An 18,183-nucleotide genomic window follows, 5' to 3' on the forward strand; every position below is an offset into this window, starting at 1 on the left:
AAGCCAGGCTTCCGGCGGTGCCTAAAAAGCGTGAGAATTAGCTACGAATCGGTAAACAAGTCATTCCCCCAGGGAAGCTTTTAGGGACATCAGTTTTATGACGCAAACGGCAGACTCTCGCGACAAGCATCGAATAAGCTGTCAGAGGTAATAGAATTAAAGCATAGTGCGACATGGCGATGGTAGAGGAAGACTGCTACATTTTTATCAACCGTTGATAGACAGTAGAATATGCTTTCATAAAACATTGGCTCCAAACACACATAGTCATGATGTACTCATTTGGGGCTCCACTTATACTCCTGCCTTTTTTCTACGATCTCCAGTAAAAGATCTTTTCAAGCGATCCTCTTACGGTCGCATCATACGGCGTTTCTGTGCGGCATATGCCAGACATTGCCATCGACATATTTGACTTATGTGCTGGGCGAGCGCCACTCACTTTTATGAGACACTGCGATATGTTTCGTCTTCCACATACACACATGCATGGCTTCCGAACAAAGAATCTGGTTCGTGTTTGGAGAGAACACGTGCCCTCCAGACGCATTCATTACATTCAACGAACATTCGACTGAGTGCCGAATATGATTGCACATGTTCCTTTGTTTGTTGGTGGTGTTGGGATGCTTTTCCATTTCTGGGTGAAGCACTAAACTCTTGGGAAACTTTATACTATAGTTGTACTTGACTGTGCATCTACTTCTACTTTCTGAGCTTATTTTTCACTTGTTTGCTTGTTGAGTCTTCCTCGTTTCGGTTTTGAAAATTTGATGGCAACAAATTTGCATCAAAACTGTTTTAAACCCCCGAGTACTCGTGTCGTGTGTTATTAGATAGTTTTTCGTACCACCGAACACTTTAACCTTTAATCTGTAAGCGTGACGCACGCTGGGGTATGAATAAATTACTAAACGTAATCAACGTAAAAAAGTCCGGCTTCGATCAGAGCGAAGATAAAAGCTAACCAGATTTACCATAATTTACGCCTATGAAAAAGGCAAACCAAAAACGATAAAACATTCTTTCAGCTGTGTTTAGTTCGGCAGGAATTGAAACGCGTGAAGCGTAAATGCTGCAGCATCGCTTTTTCACTGTATATTTCAAGAGGGTAATAAATTAGATTGGATAATTTTGCCACCCAGAAAAAGAAACCCCGGTACTGCTTTGTTGGAGAAATAAAAAATCTACTCTTTCGCGACCATAGTAAGTTATTCCCCGAGGCAAGTGTGTGAACAAAAACAGTGTGTTTGTGTGTATGTGTGTCGGATCACGACGCTCCACCGAACGGCAAATAGATAGAATGAAACGGCTCCACTTCCTTGTCACTTTTAGGATATGAGTCGGAACATGTTTGATGCCACATGGGCGTGCTCAATGAGGCGAGAGAAGCATAATATATGCGGAAGGAGAAAAAAGGAATCAGAAATGTCTGGACATGCCCGTCTGCCCGTCTGTTTAGTGTTTGGTGCAAAAATTTATAGCAATTCTTTTCAACTTTTGTGCTAGCGCTGCTGGTTGAAGTTTGGAACATGCAACGCTTAAAAGCAAACCAACCACAGTGAACGTTGGTAGTTTGAATGGGCCACTGTCCTAGAAGCATTATTTGCGTCTTCCTGTTTTGTGATGGAATTTTACGAGTATTGCCAGAGCTTATCCCAACCCCAGGGAAATAGTAATGCATTAAAGGCAGCCAAGATTTCAGACTAGCCGAAGCCAGCCGTGTTGAAAGTAAATCCCGAACGTTCGTAAAGCAATGCTCTGATTAGATGAAGGGCATAACTTTATCTGTGACCCCAAAGTTTTTGCTTTTAATGAGTAGGGCTCCATTAGACCTCCATAATTTGGCATGTCCTTTGAGATCTCCCACAAGCCCACGTTTGCGTGGGGTGATTGTTTGGTTTTAGTTTAGGATATGCAAAGGTTCACGTATCCAAAATGAACGCAATACACGAAAAAAGGAAGTAAAACAAACGGATTCAAGCCCATCAATCCTGCACCCACACACACACACACATCTTCACAGACACTTTGATTGAAGGTAAAGGCATAAACTTCCAGCAACCCTGCTCAGACTGACGTAGTAGAGGTTTCGATAAAGAGTGAGGGTCTAGCACCTCGGACTACGATTCGTTTATCTGTGCAATTGCCAGCTCTGTGTTTAGGGAGGAAGGAAGGAGGGAGAGTGATGTTCTCTTCCCTTTCGAGCTGGTGTGGTTTTGTATGAAGTGCGTAAAAATGTTTTAACCTTGTTTTCAAACAAAAAATCTCTGCTATAAAAGCAGGAACAAAAGCTATCCTTTTCGGTGTGGTAGAACGGGTCTGGGGGAGTGTTGTAGAGTCGGTTAAAGGATATCTTAGTCCATTCATTGTTCGAACCGGTGAAGCCTAAGGGTGCTGTTTCCGAGTTGCTACTACTGTGTGCTTTTTTCTCCTTTTCCAACTACTCAGAGCAGAGGTCATTGTCTCAAGTATGAGGAGCAAGCGTACCTCAGTACACGGTCTCAGCGCTGTCGAACACAGAAGACAGTCCGGAGAGAAGGGAAAAGTCATCGAAATTTACAAGCTTCAGCCTTCTTCAAACCCACGCCCAGTCCCAACGGTGACTATTGAGCCAAGCAGATAAGACAAACGTCGAGCGAGCGATAGTTCAGTGGGGACAGTAAAAATAAAGTGTACTCCTCCTCACAAGGGGCGTCGCCCCAATCCTCCGCTAGAGAAGGTTTGCTCGAAAGGGATAGGCCCGAGACCCCCCTCGGGGATGGGCACTTGCGTGCGATGACGTGCTTCCGGATCGGGTTGTCGTCGGTAGAGCCGCTGGCCGCCCCTCTGCTCCCAACGTGCCCCAACGCTCGAGGAGTAAAGCAAGGCATATAACAATAAATTTTAAGTGTTGTTCAGGAGCAGCTGCTGATGTGTTTTGTTTTGCCTCTCCGTTGCTGTTGCTTCACTATCGTACTGTTTCACCATCAGTTGTACAGTATCGCGACTACAGCAAGCGTACGCAATATTTTGTTTTCCTCATTCGACTGGTGGTGTGGATGTTTTTTTTTCTATCCACTGTTGCCCTTGTACCACGATGCCTCATATTTTCTTTCGCCCACCACGAACGCACGCCACCCGTCGCTCGTCCTCTGGAGACAATCGCGAGCATGTATCCCGCCGCGTTCCGATGCTCTGTTGCCGTACAAAGTTGCAGCTGTTTGGAGGTAAAATTTTCAGCACTTTGCAACACCACCACCGTGCAGTGAGGTGGAGCGTAAGAAGGTAATAAAAACGTGCTGAATGTTCATCGAACGTCAGATGGAAGGCGAAGGCAAAGCGGTGGGAGTGAAATCCTGCACTTGTCTTTGGTGTTACGCCTCAAATCTTAGCGACATTGAAAACCGGAATGGCGAGGGATGGAAAGGAGGAAAAGAAAACACAAAGCGTAAAATAAAGTTTTAGGGGGTAATATTTCTTAACCCTTTCAAAATTCGGCAACGACATGTAAGCTCTCATGTTGGTAAACTGGCTTAAAAGCTCTCAGTTGGTGGTCGATTTATTTAGATTAGCCGAGTTGGGTCCACCTGTTGGGATGGTATCAAGTGGCGTACAAGGTGAACAAGCAAACTCTTTTATGGTTAAGTGCTTCAATAGCTTCTTGGGCTGAGTATGTGAAGCATAGCAGACATTTCAAAAGAATTAAGAGACTGTATTGCAAGCATAATTGATTATTATCTCCTTAGAACATGACTGACAACAAGTTTGAGATATCTTTGGATGTTAGCAATAAAAATGAGAGTAAGCTATTGAATGATTCTTTGTGTGTAACATACGTGCTTGATGAAGAGTACATAGATCAGTTCTTAATTGAATCTTGTCTTGAACATGAGTTTGCTTTTCAAAATCTAGCGCTCTTGTCTTTCATACTGCTACCAACTACCAGCACTCGTGGATGTAGATGTCCACAGTCCAAACCGCATCAATTATGGCTTGACATAATGATGGATAATTGAATACTCCCCCACCTGGATGCGGATGCACCGGATTTCCCGGATGCTCGGACCAAATCCCTTGACAAACCACACCCCAACACCAGTGACAGCATTGATCGGATTTTTCCAAACGCCATTAGGGTAAATAAGAATGAATTTATTTAATTCCACGTCACATCACTGTGGGCCCTCGCAGGGAAAACATAGGAGGAGCACTCTGTCCCACCACATACTGCTTAAAAGGGAAAGTTGAAACTATCGACCGCAACAAGAAGGGAGAAGCATGTCGAGGGATGTTTTAATTTTAATTTATTGAACAGCTCTCCCGTTGTGATCGACGAGGCAGGAAGCGCGTTTGTATTGTCATGCTGCTGCACCATTGCAAACGAGGGGCGGATTTTCCGAACAAGTCTCTTGCCACGTTTCCGTTCACAGTCGTTCATTCGGTGCGATATACCATGTGAGTGGATAATTTATGATGATGCGGTGTAGAATACCAGCCGTCATCATTTCGACATCAATTGTTTTCAACCGCCCCGAAAGACGCGTGCACCACTGGCTGAGGATGGACGTGTTCGTGGCAACTGTTCCCGGTGGCCACCGGTATATGGTGTATTCAATTTCAAACGAGTCGTCGCTGGCCGTAGGCACGCGTGCGAGTGGAATCTCGGAAATTAAAACATCACCTACAAGGAGGGTGTGGGACATTTTTCGTGTCTCGGGTTTTATGGTGCTGTGGTTCCGTCCGTTGTTTCCTTCGCCGAAAAGACTCCACCAACAGCGACGACCCTCGGGCCTGTCTCGGGTGATATAAAAGACAAACAGAATCACTGCAGTCGTCCGTGGCGAAGCATGGCCGGGGAGACCGGCGAAGCAAGCTGTTCGGCCACACGAAGGAATTCGTCTGCCAGTGTGTCGAGACTTCGGGTTGTTGGCGGTCGAGTTTGCGGTGTAAATTTATGGCAGTTGGTTTTAATTTTGATTACCACGCTCAAATGATTTTTAATAATCGTAATTAATGTTGGGACTCGCGTTTCATTGTTCTGTTGGCTGGCTGCACGGTGCGTACACAATAGTGACAACTGTATCACGTATCGCAGCTGCCGCCACCCTCCACCACTACGAGCATCGTGTACGAAAATCTGACGGCTCATTAGAGAACGATCTTGCTTCACCGACGACACACTGCTTGTATGGCAGCAGGAGCCGATGGTGTCACATTTAATGATACGGTTCTTTGCTGTAATCTCGAACTGTGCTGTGAGCGGTTGTTGGTCGTAGTGCCGGCTGGTGTGTTTAATGTTTTGTACATGCATAGACAATTAGGGCCAGTTCTATGGGGGGGGGGGGGAGCGCATGGCAAGAAATGGTTGTAACTGTTGTCGTTTTACGTGCCATAAATATCGCTTCAATTTGTCACAATCATACTACTGATGAGTTTCACCTTCTAGACTTACGGTGTACAGATTTGAAGGATTTTTGAAAATAGTAAATTTTTGGTATGCAAAAAGCTCTTACCAATTGTTGTCTGATAGTATTTTGTTCCATGATGTGATTCTGAAGTAATAGAGAGATAGAGAGAGAGAAAAAAATAAACAAATTTTACTAACAAAGGATAAAGGGTTTTAATTTAACAAATAGATTTTTTTACTTTACACAGCGACCATCGTACAACGTAAGCCCAGTTTACCGGTAATGGGTTTGGCTGTGTTACGAAGGTTTTCTGCTGATTGTTTTAAAAACGCAAAACACTCGAAACGCTCTCCCTTTAAGCCGATTATGTACCATCGGTCTCGAACGTGGGCCGAACGGCGATAGAAGCTGTCATCGTTTCGCCTGCTCTATGAAGGTCGAGCCAAACCGACAACCAGCTCAATTGGAACGTAAATTGGACCAGATAACATTGGTTTCCATTTCTTTCGAAGAGAAAAAGCTCCAAATTTGGTCTGTTCAACAAACGAAGCAAAAACAAAGATAATGTTAGAATTGTTGGAATTTGTCGTACAGCAAAATTTCACCAACCACCGTGAGCGGTACGAGACGCGAGCAACCAGTGGCAAAGCCCTGATCGGACCGTGCAACACTTGCGTACATACACACACATACACACATTCCTGGCATACGCACACGTTAGCCCGTCCGCTCGTCACCATTAATCGTGGCTGTGTAACGTAAAATGTACAAAAACCCTGACAGCCAAACAAAACATAAATGCAAACTCTGGTGGAATAGGGGTTGGAAACGGGAAAAGAGAAGAAATACTGAAATTACGAAAAAGAAAAGGCGATCGAGCCGACCTAGTGGGCTGGTTGCTGGCTTGGGCGGAAAGCGTAACAACAGTCAAAACGATCGTTTTGGCAAATAAAAATTTGTTCTGTCATGTACTTGAAACAACCGGTGGAAAATGATGTGTGTGTCTGTGTGTGTGTGATTCTGTGAAGAGAGAGAGATAGAGAGAGAAAGACGTAGAGAGAGAGAGAACGAGACTCACCAAAACCTAGCGGCAATTGTGAGCAGACTTTTCCGAGTAAGAAAGACGACTTATGAAAAGCGACAGGCAAAAGCGATGGAGGAAGGAGAGTTTTGAAGAATCAGCACTGTGGCAGTGGCGAATAAAAATAGCTCCTCAAGCCAACCAGGATGCGTGTGCACAGGGGCAAGTGTAGTGCTGTCCGAAAGGGGTGGTTAAGGCTGGTGAGACACGGTATTTTATGGAAAATGGTTGGTAGCGGGAGCGACAAGCCGGCGCAAGGGCAGGGCAGGGTTAAAGTGAATGTCGAAGAAATATGATGCCGCATCACTATTCCTTCTGTGCGCTGCTCAACAGTGGCGAACGGTTTTAAACTTGAGTTTTTCGCCTTCGCAAACTGCTAGATCGGGATTTGCGCCATCAGATGTCGGATCGAAATGGACACAAATCGGTGCGTCGTATGATAGCGCAAGCTGGCTGAACTGCTTTGCTGGTGCGTTTGTTGCGGTGGCAGCACTTGGCCGATCGATCGGCCTGGGCGTGCGAAGGCACGATCCGTGCCTTGTGGTCTTGTGGTTAGCCCGTGTGTGTGTCGCCCGAACCTGTTCTTTCCGTCGCGCTGAAACGCACACCGAAGGTGGTGAAAAGTTGCCCGGAAATTAATGAGTCAATTAGGATGAGTGAAAGGATTCCGTGTCTAATGATTCATGGCATGGAGTGGTTTCAGCAACCACCCGGGGGTGGTTCCCGCTGCAATACGCGCGCCCGGTCAGGCTCCGGTGCGATTATAGCTTATTTATGAAGGAAGCGAGCAATGCCTTCTCGTTAGAGCGGGAAACCCTGAACGGGAGTGGGCCACGCTTCGAGGCGAGATTTGTGTCTATTGCTGTACGTTCTGTCGTGATGGATAGGTTCCTTTCTGCATGCTGCTGCTGCTGCTGTTGCTGCTGGGTGATCGTGTTTGTAGAGGGGTGTTATTTTTTACTTCAGTGTGAGCCTTTACACATATGGCAAGCCTTTACAGTCTCTGCTGCTGGTGGTGGTGGTTTTAGTAAAGAACCAGGCCGAGGGAAAACGATGTAAGCGCGTCGGTTCGCTGTTTATAAAACGGCAATCGCTCATTTTCCAAACCATCGACGTAACGCGCCCAATCGTTTGTCACTTCTTTAGGAATTCAGCAGAAGGCAGAGAAAGCATCTTACCGAAACCTTCTACTGGGAAATCATTAAATTGGAGTCGGAATGTAAAAAAATACATTTGAACTGGCATTGGTGAACGCCTTATGTAAATTCATACCAGGTAGTCTATAATTTATCTTAACATTATTTAGAATTTTAAAAATGAATCTGTTCAACACCTAAATGTCTTGAAATGTCTAATACAAGGAATCCTTTTAAGCAAACCATTTGAAGGACAAACAAGGAGTACGGGAATAGTACACGAGTTGCCGGAGTAATTCAATTTTATTGCTTCCTAAAACTGATAAACGATTGAAAGCAATTTAATCTTCCATCGATAAACACATGCAAAACATCTCTGTTGGTAAATTGAAGAAAGTGGCAAAAAGCAAGGATGGTGAAGAAATTCCATCAAGAAGCAGTCGATGGAGATTTATTGATAGGAGCGTTGGTGGTAGCGATGGGATTTTTTTACCACGCACGTGTGTGTGTGTGACCCAGTTACTGAACTGGATTAGCTGCCATTGCTTAGCCCGGTAGTGTGATACTCGCGATTTAATTCCCTGACTCTGCCTCACCAGCAAAAACATCGAAAGCAAGGCTTTTTATCGCGATGAGCCACTTAGCGAATGTAGATGACGTTTCCCGGACCGAATCGGGCCCGCGTCCTGGAGCCGTAATCGTTTGTCTTATTTATTACGCGGCGGAAGTTCGACGGAGAAGAGTTTCCTTGCTTTTGGATTCTTGGAAGCGTAAGCAAAGTCATTGAAGGATGCGAAATATGATGGTGGGATTAATGTGAAACTTGTGACGGGGGGGGACGCGATCGTTTCAGTGTTTGTGCGGGAAGGTCTCGCCGGGAAAGTGTCTGGTCGTGCTTGATTGGGATGGATCGTTAATCCATTAAAAGGAATAAGCGGTGGAAGATAAATCGATTACATTGCACTTAATAGCAGTCGGCAATCGTGCCCGATTGGTGTCAGCTGATGGACGGCAATTATATTCCCTGTATGATTGCGTATTGTTTTTGTAAGTGTGGAGTAGGAAAGAGTTTTGGGACTAATTGGAAGCAGATATAAAAACACTTTGCTCGGACCTGTTAGGATGACGGCGGGCGGAAGAGGTATTATTTTCCGTTCCTAATGAAATAAATTATCACAAAAATCTACTTTGCTTTCCTTTACGTGTGCCCTTTTCATACGCCATTCGGGATCGTTGGCACGGTGTTTGCCACAATAATATTTTGTTTGCTATCATTGCTTCGGCAAATGTTTGATCTTTGGTGAGAAAATACCTCCATCGTTGTGGTTTTCGTCGTCGTCGTCGGCATCGTCGTTTTCATCTTCGCTCTCGTTGGGGCAATCGTCTGCCATTTGACACAAAGGCAAACTGCATCAAAGGAAACCGAAACACCAGGGAAAATGCTACTCAAACCACTGCCCAACCGGTAAGCTTCCGACGTATGTGGTTGTGCGGTGGTTTTGGTGTGATTCACACGTACGCCTCCACTAACACCATCACTACCGCTGCCGACATTAGGTCACTGCCGGTCCATTAAACGGTGCCAACAGGGAAGTGTTGGTATCGTGTGACCGAACCAACCGGCGTCGTTCGTCAATTGGTAAGGTAATAGAGCGACGCCACCTCTCCGCACGGCTCGGAACCGCACGTTATTGGCAATTTCCCACCTTTCCACCGTTCAATGTGCGGTGCTCCGGCAGCGGTGCTGGAAACGATCGCTGCAAATGGGTTAGCTGTCATAAGTTTTGAAACGCGATCTCGCCTCCGCAGCGTCTCCGCAGGCAACCGACAGGGCAATGGGTATGGCTGGCTTTGCACCCGGACAGCGAATGTGTGGAAGGCGATGAAAGACTGTGGAAAATACTCTTCTCCTTTGCATCAATCGAATGAAGCAGCAGGCGAAATCTATTGATGCGTGATTGTTGTGCATTCGAATGGATTGAACAGAGACAACCAAAGGCTTGCACGGTGCCAAACGGTACTTGCACGGTCACGTGGAAAGTTGTTAACGGAGGCATCATTGCATGGAGTGATAAGCAGAAGAATGTCGCTTTCCGTAGTAGAGCAAGCTGAGGGATTTTCGTTTATTCTCTAGTTGAGCTCGAACGAATTTTTCAAAAAACGAGGCAAAGATGGCAAGGCAAACGTTTGGATGCTTGAGCTGAAGAGCCTTTCAGCGATGCGTTCGTCAAGATGGCTTTTGCTGGCTGGGTAGGGGAATCTGTACACAGTGCAAACCTTGCTGACAGTGTACATTTCCGCATCGGAAAAGCGCTTGAAATTAACCGCCGATCAGGAAAGCATTGAATCATGTCTACGCAATTTCACTTCTCAACTCTGTGTCACGTGGTGTTGGTTGTGTACGCACTTGATGCACTAATGCAACCGATGCGATTGCATTTAGTGGGGTGAGGGGATCCGTGATGGTACAACAGATCGCAAACAGAGTGAACATTTTCCGCTCCATTTACATTTCAGATTGATTTTGCTGTTTACCATCTATCGAAAGGATTTGTTGTTGGTTTTCTTCCTCCGCCTCTGAGAGTCAGTCAATCTCTGGCTTTCCGTTGATGCCACTTTTGAACGTGGAAGCTATGCCCGTTCACGATGCGTAGTGAAAAGTACGCTTGTTTTGCCTCCTACCAGCTATGACCAGCCAGCCAATCAGGGAATTCTTAAGCTCTCTTAATACTCTCTTTCTAGGGCATACAGTAACGAGCACTTGCATTACCGCTGGCGAGTGACCGTGTGCACCGTCGAGCGAACTGCAATCAAATTGGATTATTCCTGTATCCGTGGGACGGCCAACGAGTTTGCTACATTTTATTCACCCGCATTTAACAGTCGCCCAATTTTAAAGCGTATGCTTGTTGGTGGTGTTTCTTTCCTCTTCGCGTTTTCTTTCTCTCTCTCTCTCTCTCTCTCTCTCTCTCTCTCTTTCTCTATCTCTCTCTCTCTCTCGTTCTTCGAGGTTATTTGGCGTTTGATGAAAAACGCGAACAACAGACACCGGATTTGCTTGAGGAATGTTGATGGTTTATCTGGCGTGGCGTACATTTCACGTGTCTTATTTTTGTCCACGATGTTTCGGGGCGTAAAGATAACTGCCTCTTTCATTTTTCGCTTGCAGGATGGATTGGAAGTTGTTTGGTTTTTTGCACCGGTTTTTGTTTTAGACTCCGTTTTTGCAACGTGCAAAAAATGGTCTTCCATTAAGCGAAAATTTATGGCCAAGTTTCGTGCGAATGGGTGTTGCAGCTCTTATTGTTCATCTTCCGTTAGGAAAGTATTTGAGAGTTTGTTTTTGTTTGTTTGAGGGCAGAGAAATGTAAATGGAAAGTGGCTGACCATTTGCGATGGCCCAGTTATCTCAACCATCCTCAAGCAGGTACGAATTGTCGCAGACTGTTTTTTAAGATTTATATTTTATAGGAATAACTATGGCTCCTCGCTTCAGTGTACTCCCATTGAAAGTATAATCTTAAAGTATAATAAATTCAAGTGTGCAATTTAAACAAAGAAAATAGTTGCACAACAAAGATTGATATGAAAGCAGAGAAACCAATTTTAAATATATTTATCACCTGCATTCGCCTCAGCATGATTCGCCTAAACTATGACAATAAATGTGAATTACACTGGACTACCTATGAGCGCACGAAACAACTATCAAACATCGTCCAGCGTGCTGAGCTACAACAGCGCAGAATACGCGACATGCACTGTTGCTTCGGTGGTGATATGCCAAAAGAGCTCCGAAAATTGCTACCGCATCACCAACGACCAGTGTAAGAAAATACAATATGAATCATCATAATTCATGTTTACGATTTGACGTCGCTTTATGATGTCGTTGCGTGGCGATAAACCGTGGTTTCCTGCTTCAAGCGCTCCTTCTTGGCCCGGAAGAGAATGCCCGGAAGGTACCGTACGGCTGCGATAAGCTTCACACTGCCGGTAATTGTGTGAAGATTAGGAAATTCGCATCGCCTCGTTGAGTCACGTGTCCCCGAAGGGTGAATTGTCGATAAGATACGAGCTACGAGCTGTACGGTATGACAGCTGTCATAAAAACTTCCGACAAAGTTCGGCAGAAATTGGTCGGGACTGATAGAAGGAATTGGTGGCGAAATTTACCATTTGCTGCAGGATATCGAGGACAAATCCCGAGACACCTAACATAAACCTATAGTATTTCGATGCATGCTTTGTTTCAGGTTGTCAGGATATGGGAACAATACAACAAGCGAATACATTGGTCAAGCGGCTGGTAAGAGTGCTCTTCTCGTGTGTTTCAATTAGTTTTGTGAAGTAGACATACTACAGTAAGAAAACATGATCGTAAGAATATAGAAGGATATTAGAATATTGTATTTGATATATTTTTTTATCACATTGAGTGTCAGGAATAGAGTTCAATGACTGAAGGTGAAACGCCATCGTGCTGATCAAATTATTAGCCAGACGTTTACACCCAGCAATGGTTGTCATATGGGTGAAAGTTGTCACACAAACGGAGAGCTTACCATAAAATTATTGGAAAACACAGAACGCTGCCATTCATTGTGCTCAAACCACAACCTACATTTATGCAAGTGGGAAGCCTGTCTTTTTCTAGCTTGTTTTTGTCACACTGCCAACCCTTCCAACAAAAAGCGTCTTGCTGCGGTGACGGCAGCTGCGAGCGTGAAGAATTTGAGAAGAATGGTAACATCAGCCACCGGCAGCAGCAAATCATCCGTAATTCATTCATACGAACAGTTTCCATTCCCATGTGCCATTTCGTCGTCGTCGTTGTGCAAATGGGATGCTGGTTGGTGGAGGCGCCTGGTACCGCGATGGAGACCGCCTGGTCGTTGACGGTTCATTCACAATGGAGCTGTGCTTACCGGGCGGGCGAACAGAAACGGATGCACGAGAGAAGGGAACAGTTCTCTGATTAAAGTAACCCCGAGAAGAATTGTCATCTTAACACGACAAATTTCGAGTACGCGCGTATCATGTGTCGTTCTTGGAAGCGAATTTCATTTGCCTTAGTGTAGTGGAGTATAATGTTAGTGACTGTGTGTGTGTGTGTGTGTGTGGTTCTACGTACATGCACGAACAGCATGTTGACCTCGTAATGGAATGAAACAAACACACGCCCTGCATCATTCGGTCACAAAGTCGCCAAATGCAGCGACGGCAACTGCAGCAACATTCATCGTCACCTCGAAGCAGCTGACAATTTAATTTGATTTAAACCCACCACCGGTAGCCGATGCCGGTGCCGGATCCGGACCGCGTACGAGTGGCGCCGGTAAACACACGTCCTGTGCGCTTCCTCGGTGAGTCAAAAGTGCGTGGGGTGGCGTTAATCTCACAGAGGCTGGCTTTATGAATAAGCGGCGAGAAATATTCGGTGACCTAAAAGAAAGTGCAACCTGGAGCTGTTCTTGTTAAAATGCAACACGTCGCTGTCGCCATCGTCTTGGCGAGGATGATATGCTTCCACTGTTACCAGCTTGTGTATAATGTGTAGGGACTCCACATTCCGGCGTTCGATGTGTGAGAAGCGAGTAGAGTGTGTAAGAAAATATGTTCAGCTGTCCATGACAGCCGAAATGGAGCAGATTAGTGGATGCTTCCGATGGGAGCCGCGAGTTTCCGAGAAGTTATGGTACAATGCAGTATTGCTTACATGGTGCTAATTTCGCCTCGATCCTGTGGCCTGTGTGTGACATCTACATTGACTACTTCAACAGTCGGTTGAAAGATGACAGCAAAACTCCAAAAAATAATTCCCTTTTTCAATGCGGAATTTTTGCAACATTACGTACCCTTATAAACTGTGCTCAAAATGCAAAATTCCACTCCAAAAGAGAACAAAGCGGATACATGATGAGAAACAAGTGCTTCACTTGTTGAATACTTGTTCAAGTTTGTTGATGCAAAAAACTTCATTATATAAATATGTGCAATTTGAACCGTTCGCTAAGCTTTCTTACGATTCTATCTCCAAACACTACACACAGTAAGTGCCACCAGCATTGTTCGGCTTCACCACTTGAGCATTGTTTTGGGTAGCCATAAAGCGCATGAAAGTAACAGGCGTAGGAAAAATCAACACTTTGCACAATCAACGGAAGATAGTACTGGTTGTTTTCCGAATTGGGAAGCAGCAAACGTGCTAGAGTGTGAGCAAAATATCAATGAAAGCAACATTCGCGCTGAGCGATAGGCGAAAGACTAATTAACATTTCATCAACGTCACCGGACGACGTTCGCTGTATAAGGAAAAGTCAAACATGGCAGAAGTTAAGAGCTAATTGAGGAACAAATGGAAATGCTTTGCGAGAGGTTTGCTTCTGCTCGATGGAAGCTGAAAACAACGTCCGGATAAAAGAGTGGTTTGCATTTATATCATGAGTGTAGGGATAACAAAAAAATACATTCAGCAAAATTTGTACAAAGTTGAGGTAAACGAATAGCGGATGTTTATGCTTGCTTGAATGGGGTAAGTAAAAATAGCTTTTCGGGAATGCAAAATCGGGACAGAGCTTCTTTTACACCGATATGCATTATTGTTTGCATGACTGATCGCTTGGGTGATATTGTTTATGCCAAAAATGAGCGCATTTCACACACAAGCCCACTCAGCTCCTTCTTTTTGAACGTTGAAAAACATATGCCAAAACCCCATTAACTATCGAATGCACTGGAATGCAGTGTGTTTGTGTGTGGTGCTGTTCGACGTGCGCGCACTGTGCCGGAATGCACAAACAATCTCCATTCTCTTGCTGCGACCGTTTACTGAACCCTGCCGGGCACTGCATGAATGCGTTGAGCCATTTCCTTGAAGCGGTTCAATTTCTGGCACTCGTTTTGGCTCAGCGGCCAAGCGGCTCAGAAACGGATGCTGTCAGGGGTGGAGTGTGCGAGCGTCATGATGGGGTGTAAGATTTCTAGCGAATGGTAAATCTTCCGTTAAGCGCTAATGAATTACTTCAACAAGTACACGGAGGGCACGTGCTAGCGGGCACGCATTTACGCGGTACAGCCGCTGGTAGCTTCAATGTAGCCACTTTCTTTCCACGTTTCATGGAAAGGTGTCATCGCGACTGCCCACGGGTCATTTTAGCGCCTTCGACAAGCGGTTGATGAAGCAACCAGTCCCTGCAGCACAGAAAATAAGACCCACGGGTCGGCTTGTCGTCGTATTACAGGGGTGTTAATGGGATGGGTTTTTGGTTTTTAATTAAGCTAACGACGAGCTACTAAATCCTGGCGACCCAAACGCAAACATCAGTAGGCGTGCGCCGGCTTCGTTGAAGTGGAGGGAATTGTGCCGTTGCATATTTTAGATAAACTGTGTAGTGTTTCTTCGAATCGAGCTCGTTCAGCTTCAAAGAAAGGTCGAGAAAAAGGTTTTGAAATGAGAGTTGAAACTCCTTAATCGAAACACATTTCGCCATATGCCGGTAGTGTTATGGTGCAATTGTTATCTGTTTTATCTGAAGCTATTATACCGCAAGTCGATTGAACAACACAATTGGTTTGTGGTTGGAACGTTTGGAAACGACACTATTTTACTAAAACCCTTTTTTCCTGTATAGATTGCATACAGCATGTAATCGATTGAAGCATTCTTTGAAAATGATATTGCTGGTGAGCTACCAATACCGGTTCAATGTCTTTTTTATGGTTTTGTAAATAGTTAAATGATATTTTCCAATCCATTCCAATGGCGGAAGCGGTACGGTTGTACTGTTTAAATCTTTCCCCGCTCCGTTCTTCCCCAATTCCCGTCCGTCACATTAAAAAAAAAAGATTCTAAGTCGATTCGAGAGCCCAGCAGACATGACCCTAGTGCAGTGTTTAGGTGTATGTGTTTACATTGGAAGCGGACCGGGCGTGAAACGAAATTCAATCGCCAGCCACTCACTCACTTTGGAGCACTTTCTGTGTAAGCAAACGTACTCGTTTGTCGGGAGGTGGGGTACTGGCAAGCGTCTGGTTTTCTGAATTATCAAACAAAAGTGAAAGATTCCCGTGCCCGGATCCCGAAATAGCGCTGTGGTTCGATTTTATCGATGATCGTCTATTTTTGAGATGATGATCTCAAGGAACGCTGCTGGCGATTTGAACTCCGATCGAAGGATGGGATGGGGCATCGAACCGGCACTTTTCGAACAGAGTGATCGATGGTACGATCTGTTTTCATGAAAAACTACACTTACCAACTTATCGCGAAAAGTTCTGTTAGGGAGAACCTTCTTCAATTGACGACTTGTCCCCTTGGAGTGTGGCATTGGAAAAATTTGCAAAGTTCTCGACGGGTTTCTCTTTTTCCACTTTTTTTACTCATCACATGGGACATGGTTCGATCCGTGTTGTGGCATGATTTGATCATTTCCGAGGGAATTGGTCCGTTTTTTTATACTTCGTGCAGTGTTAACTCTCCGATACCCCGGAAAAAATGTTTTACGAACAAACTTTCTAGGTTCTAGCTTTAGTTGGCTCGTGTCGACCATGTATCTGTCACTTTCGCAACATATTCTATGAACGAAAACTTTGCACTGAACGCAACGTTTATCTACTAGCCATGGTCAAGCTGAGGCCGAGCGTTGCGGGAAGGGTTCTAATCGATGTGGCGTGTATTGTGTAACTTGGTAACCTTCATCAAAAGTTTGCACTGAACCGAACGCTGCTGTCAATGCGATGCGAAAAGAAAACGGGCCCTTTTGAATATTTAATCACACGCAAAACTACGAGTTGCTCAACATCTTTTCACAAGTACACCCACACAAACACATGAATACGCACACAATTTCCACGCGGGTCGGTAAAGATCGCGAATACGTGGCAACATTTACCGGAAACTAGATCCGGCCCCGGTACCAAGAGCGACTACATCTCACGGTGACGCTACGCAAAGAACTGAACACACCCGACAGCGATGGAAAGACAAGGAAAATGTTTCTTCCGATTTTTCCAATCGAACGTCTTTTCTCCAACAAGCGTCGACTCCATTGCCCTGAGACATAAGGCGATGCAGGTGTCTTTTGCCTGCGGGAGTAGGAAGGAGGGTCTTCTTAGCATGCGTGTATGTGTGTGTGTGTGTGTGTGTATGCGTGTACGTGCGCGATGAATGTGCGCGCAGGGAACGATGGCCACAATGTACCTTTCGCTGAGCGAGTCGCGTGCGCGCGCGCGTTCGTTCGCCCGTTTTTGCTCCGTCGTATTAATTATAAACCATCGACACACTAACACTTGTCTTCACCCACGATTCCACGAGGCGTATCGGGGCATCTGCCGTATGGGGACTCCGCGTGCCGGCTTCTACTGCTTGGAGCGAGTGCGACGCCCTCACATGCGGCTGCCACGCGGCAGAAGCTAACTGCCGCGGAGCAAGACAGACAGATGTTGAGCCACTCCGTAGATCAGTCGATGGCCGGAGAGAATGCGTACAGGGAGGTGTGAGAAATCCGTGAAAATACCTTGGTAGGCAACTATTGGAAAACAATCAAGTGTCTGATGGAGATTGGTTGCTTTTGAACTCAGTATGAATGCATTTCTATGCGTGAAAACTGGCAAAAGGGGCCAACCATTCCACGCCGGCATTAGATGTATGCAACGAGTGCATCGAGATGCTCTATTGTTTGATGGTATATTATAAACAGCTAGAGAAGTAAATTTTATTACATTAACATCCTGTAGAAGCGTTTTTTTTGTGGAGTAGTCTGCATCAGGTCTTTGATCTTTTTTACGATAACATTGCTCTGATAAACATTGCACACGGTCCACTAGGCCTTTGGTCTGCATGACATCCTTATTTTGTCAGTGCCCTTTTCCTGTTTATGTTTTACCAACATCAAAGTGGCTCAGGTTGCAACATGCTTCTTCCACGAACGAAGTACCACTCGGTAGCATTTTAATTGGAAGAAAAATAACATTTTTCTACACGTCTGTAATGCGACGATGAACAGCAGAGTTATTCTTCTCCCTAGCGAAGGTGCACTTGAACGAGGGCAATCACTGTACCTGCAATCTGTCAACACATCATTTCAAACGGACGGTTGTAGTTTTAATCCCCCCTCCCTCTCGAACCGTCACGCTCAGCCGTCCTTTTCTTCTATCACGCTGATCATAACTTGTATGATGCTGGCGCCCGTCTGCTGATCCTATCGCATGGAGGGGGAGCATTTATGACATGGCGAAAGACACGAAATGGTCATATATATCTACTTCTACGATGTGGTCCAAGGTTTGGGCCACCCTGCAGCATGTTGTCTTCACTGGCATCCCGACACCACCACACCCAGGCGACCTCTTCTGGTTTGCCGAATTGTGTCAGCCAGTTCAATAAATTGTCCACCATTTTCGTACGAATAATTCCCGTCCCCTTTCCCCTTTCCTTTCTGTCATTCATTCAGTGCCCAGGTGCATGGAACAGGAGGACCTCTAAAAACAGCTAAGTAATCTTCCATCCCGGTGTGGGTGTGGGCGCGAACGCAACGTTACGGCCTGTGTGGCGATCTGTTGACAGATGATTCTC

The 18,183-nt window shown here is 45.4% G+C and overlaps 1 long non-coding RNA gene across 1 annotated transcript in view; it reads right to left on the reverse strand.

Annotated features, from left to right (window-relative positions):
- Positions 1-16,614, reverse strand: part of LOC133392988 (uncharacterized) — a 35,423-nt gene extending 18,809 nt beyond the window's left edge. The window contains exons 1-2 of the long non-coding RNA XR_009765945.1: positions 15,866-16,614; positions 5,496-5,534 (exon numbers count right to left, since the gene is read on the reverse strand). This is a non-coding gene — a long non-coding RNA (uncharacterized LOC133392988). The remainder of the gene's footprint in view (positions 1-5,495; positions 5,535-15,865) is intronic.
- Between the last annotated feature and the right edge of the window lie 1,569 nt (positions 16,615-18,183).

Source organism: Anopheles gambiae, chromosome 3, assembly GCF_943734735.2.
Source record: "Anopheles gambiae chromosome 3, idAnoGambNW_F1_1, whole genome shotgun sequence".
NCBI classification, from domain to species: domain Eukaryota; kingdom Metazoa; phylum Arthropoda; class Insecta; order Diptera; family Culicidae; genus Anopheles; species Anopheles gambiae.